Source organism: Nanorana parkeri, unplaced genomic scaffold, assembly GCF_000935625.1.
Source record: "Nanorana parkeri isolate BGI_ZX_2015 unplaced genomic scaffold, ASM93562v1 scaffold130, whole genome shotgun sequence".
In the NCBI taxonomy this organism is placed as follows: domain Eukaryota; kingdom Metazoa; phylum Chordata; class Amphibia; order Anura; family Dicroglossidae; genus Nanorana; species Nanorana parkeri.
Genome location: NW_017306398.1, coordinates 940,736 through 946,121, shown reverse-complemented (window position 1 = coordinate 946,121; position 5,386 = coordinate 940,736).

Genomic DNA, 5,386 nt, shown 5'->3' with positions numbered 1-5,386 from the left:
CTTTCTATGTCTCTCGTTCTTGTTAACCCTTCTAGCTCTCTCTTCACTCTCCCAGTTCCCTCCCTGCTTTCCTTACCTCTCTTTTTTCACGTCTACCTCCTCTCATTATCTCTGTCATCCTTTTCCTCTTATTCCCCCTCTCTCTCTCTTTCTTTCTGCTTACTGCTCTCCCTTCTGTCCTTTCTCTCTCCCTCTTATCTGCTCTTTCTTTTGCCTACTCCACTCCTTCCCTTGGGGAGGGTGAAGAGGAGGGGGTGGTAGGAAGAATATATTTGTAACTCACAGTATATCCCTAGTTCTGAGAATTGTACAGATACATGTGAGACCCTTGTGGTTACTGTATATTTTGATGTCAGTTTCAATGCAGGTGTCAGCAACATTCTGACTTGTGTTGTATCACTCTACTTCCAACCTCGAGGATGGGACCCATTCTTCAGATACTGATCACTCTGTATTTTCTACACTGTAAGTGGAATAAAATAGTAAAAGGGTATTAGCTCTTGATGTAAAAGAAAACAAATCGCATTGATCAATGTGCATATTAGTGCATTCAAATATTTACAATATTCATTGTTTGGAGGCCCTCCAAGGCTAAGTTCTTTATTCATTCTTCATTCACTCTTCATTCATACATTCTTCAGGATGCATCGGTGGGGTTTTATTCAATAACATCTGCAAATTTTACAGGTTAGGGGTTTGTTGTACCAATTCAGCAGACAAATAGCTCTGGAAATGTTTAGAAAAGGTTATCAAATAAGATGTGAACTGCAGTGTTCCTGGATGCTTGTTGAAAGAGTTTGATTGGATAAATGTTACATTGTAATATATTACAAGAATGTAAAGTTATATTGATGACTTACAACTTTCCATAGATTACCTTTTTGCCTTTTTTATCAGTTTGCCTGGCTTCTGATGTCTTCCAATATCCTAAATTACACTTGCCAAGTCCTGGACACAATGTTACTGTGACCTGTGAACACAACGACTCCCAGTATCTTATGAAGTTTTGGTACCGCCATGCAAGGGGGAAGCCACTGATTCTTATAGGACACACGTCTGTCACAAATGCAGCCACCATGGAGAATGAGTTTACTGATGGAAGACTGACCATTAAAGCAGTGTCAGTGGAGAAAAGTCTCCTGACCATCTACAATGTCTCAGCTCGGGATAGTGCAATATACTACTGTGCCAGCAGCACACACAGCGAGCAAATGATACTGTGGCCTTGTACATAACTAGGATACCAAAACTCATCCTCAAAAAGTAATACCACAAGCAGCTGTGAGGACAGGAGGCCTGAAATATTGAAAGATACATAAATGTGAAACATGTTACATTTCTGTTATTTAATATAATAATATATTTAACTATTAAATGAGAATTTAGTTTATAGCTAAAATAGGTGCATTATGCTCAATTCACAAAGCTTTAACATGAGGATTCAGCTCTCTAAGTTAGCCACGTGACAGAAATTTTCAAATCTCATTGGCTGAAAATGACTGTCTCTGAAGAAAAAAATTAAATTAAGTGTACTTATCTATGATGTGTTAGCTTTGTGAGTTGAGCCTGTACGTCAGTTTGACTTTTTGCATTCACTTATTTACTGCTGCTTGCTCTGTAGTGAAATCGGTAATTTTATCAAAATTTGAATTTTCAATATTTTGGAAAATTTGCAACAATTCAGAGAAATTGGAGTCAATGTAAAAATGGAAATTGAGGTGATTTAGGACTGTCATGAGTGTTTAATGGTTACAGAGATTTTTTTGTGTTCTGAGCATTTTCTGTTTATTTTTGGCTGTGTTTTTCACACATAGAGGCACATTTATAAAACAATAAATGTGACAAACATTCACTGCATGTGAATCCTCCTTATGCATATGGTTTTATAATACAGGAAAATAACGGGCTTTAAATGTTTACAGAGATTTTTCTTTTGTGTTCTGAGCATTTCTGTTAACTTTTGGTTGTTGTGTTTTTCACACACAGGGGCACATTTATAAAACAATAAATGTGACAAACATGCACTGCATGTGAATCCTCCTTATGCATGTGTCTTTAAATTACAGAGAATTAATAGCCACCCATGAATGTTTGGTGAACCTCACTATTTTACAAATACGTCCTAAAACGACACAAAAAGAGCAACTAATTTTTTTTTGGAAAATATAACAATAAAAAACAAAAAAACATAAGAATAAAAATTTTCTTTCTTGTTCCTTTCAATTTAAAATCGCTATTTTTCATGCCATTATCCCTGCAATGTAATAAACCTAAAATAATAACAAAAATACATAAAAAATTGAAAAAATATAGAAAAAAAGACATATATTTATTTTAAAATTCAAAATTCAACATTCTTTTTTATTTTTTTTGATCACATCATGCATGATCACAATCACAAATTACATGATGAGATCAAAAAACATTACATAAACAATAGAAAAAAAAGTTTGATCATCACACATCACTCATGATGAAATCAAAAACATGACATAAAAATAGAATTTTTTTATGCACTTTGTAGCAAATTGAAAATGGTGAATTTTGTCACAAATCAAAGTTTGCCCAAATTCATTGCTCATCCCCAGTGTTCACTGTCAGCATCAGTTGCATTATGGTCAGATATGGTCCAATGGCTATTGGGTGTCAATTGTTTTTGCCGACACTTGCAAAGCATTAGAGGTCACTTAATCCTGATAATTTTCTCTTTCCCTAGCGGTAGGTCGAGCTGCAGAGGTGATGCAGAAGCCAAAATTCAATTTGGCACATCTGGGGAACAATGTATCATTTCATTGCCAGCATGATGACACAGCGTTTCAAGATAAATACTGGTATTATCTGAGGAAGGGGGAAGCGCTACGACGGATCGGATACACAGCCAGCAATGTGGACGTCTTTATGGAAGATGAATTTAAAGGGAGGATGAAAATCCAGCTAATTAGTGCTCAGAAAAACACCTTACACATTTCTAACGTCTCTGAGCAAGACGGTGCAGTGTACTACTGTGCCAGCAGTATTCACAGTGAGATGAGGAAGGGAGAATACTGTACAAAAATATCAGCCTTGTCTCTGTGTCAAAGGATAAGTGCAGATCTTCAATGTCATGTCCACAGCTGTGTATTATAACCCTATAGAGTTCTATTGGACCATCTTGATTGTCCCCTACCATAGAAGTATATAGGGGAATGTTGCCCAGTTGCGGTCAGGACAGCGGAGACTTGTGCCCCTGGATTCAAGCCTACTGTGGCTGTCAGATTCAGGTAAGTATACATCAGTTGAAGGGGAGGGTGGGTTAGGTTAGGTCAGGGGAAGGGGAAAACAAGGATAAGTACACTTTCAAAGCAGTAAATGTCAAGTTCACCAAACATTCACTGCATGTGAATTCATCTTTGTAATTTAAAACACATGCACCAGGAAGATTCACAAACCTTGAATGTTTTGTGAATGTCACATTTACTCATGTATACGCATTTAGTTTGATAAAGCAATGTGTATTCTAAAAGTTTGACATTTTTTCCCAATTAAATACTGTTTTCACCTGCACCTGATCTCTGGAAGTCTCTTTGTTGCCACTCACGTCTACACTTACTCCACCAATGGTTGCATGCAGTGGTATCACAAGGGGGGTGCGACACGCACCCGGGTGCCACCATTGGAGGGGTGACACCAAAATGACCTGACAGTGTCAGGAGAGAGGAGGGGACCCGGCGGCATACCACATCCCGCCAGGTAAACGTCTCCTCCTCTCTCTGCCAAACTCCATCACTAAGATGGCCGCCGGCAGGTGTCAATATGATGACTGCGCATGCAGGGTGTCACCCGGCCTTTTGACGCCCCTGGTTGCATGGCATTTCTCATGGTGCGTTGATGGTGCATTTCTCATGTGCGTTGATCTGAGCCATTGACAGGGAACAAACATAGAGCAAGTGAAGGTGATTTATGAATGATTTATCTGCATGCTTGTGACAGGTCAGTGACTTACAGTGAACTATGCAAAGCTTAAGTAGAAGGGTCCACCGACAGTAGTGATGGGCAGAGGGCCTTGTGCAGGATATAGTATAGTAGGGTATGCCCTGGAAACTGGGACTGTTAGGAGGTCCGGGGTAGATCCCCTCTAACCAGTTGGGTAATGGAGCTAGTGGTTTCCACTTACTTCCTGTTGGAGATGTTTGGTCCACTGGCTAACCAGCCTGCTTTTTATTTCATTATTTATTTTATTCCACTCCTTTTGGAAAAAAATGATATTTCTAGAGGCGTGGCTGGGCCCTCTGCTGGCTGAAAGATAAAATTCCCTACAATACGGTCTATGTGGCTTGTCATTTTAATTTTGCTCTCTGATTATTCTTATCTTTTCCCTAGATTAACCTCAGCTTAGCTTTGGGTCTGTTGGCTTGTCTGTCTGCTGTCTACCCAACCCACTGCCTACTTTTTTTAAAACACTCATCTGCCCCTCACAAATTATGGCATACTTAGATGGTAAAGCACCCTCTTCAAGCAGTTCAGTGTCCATACTGCCCCTTGTTGCCAGCACTTTGTCTTCTTCTGGCTTCATGGTCTTCAGTTGTCTTAATTGTCCAAGCCGGGATGATGTACCTGCCATGAATGCGTATCTGGCACAAAATCACCCGGAGCCTGTACATTGAGCTGATATCTATAAGGCCATTAGCCAAGCCATCTCTGTTTATCTAGCAAATGCCCTAATGGTCCATGCACGCAGTGACCCAACAAGGTCCTGGATCTGGTCCAATGGATCTCTTTACCAGTTTATTGAGCAAATTAGTTCACTCCACATTGAATTAGTAGTTGATAGGTACACCTGCCATGGACTGAGCTGATCTGAGAATAATGTCTACTTCAGAACAATGAGGTTTGTGCTGGTGTCTTTCAGCCCTGTTTCGGCGGCATTTGGCTATTCACTCACTGCCATTCGGCCCCTATGAGAATAGGGGCAAACGCAGCGAGTGAGCTGCCGGAGCTTATGCTCAGCCGATCCAGATGTTGGATCGGCTGAGTCGAAGTTCTTCTGCACTTTGGCTGAAATCAGCTGTACAAGCCTGAAGTGAATAGTCGAACAGCGTTCAACTCACCTCACTTCGGCTCGGTTATTCATTCGGCTGCCTTCGTCCTCCTGAGATTGGCTCTCGCCTCCTGGTGTCTGAATTGTGAGAAAAGTTATGTTTTTCTGTGTTGTTTGATTCTACAACTTTTACTATTGGGGAGGCTTTGGGGAGAGGACAGTGACATGTGAGATTTTCTCATGTTGGTTTTTTATTTATTTATTATTCATTGGTTTATATTTGATGTTATATCCCCAACTCTTTTTGTTTTATATACAGGTAACATACATTTACATATAGAGTATAAATATATATTATTATTTATTTGA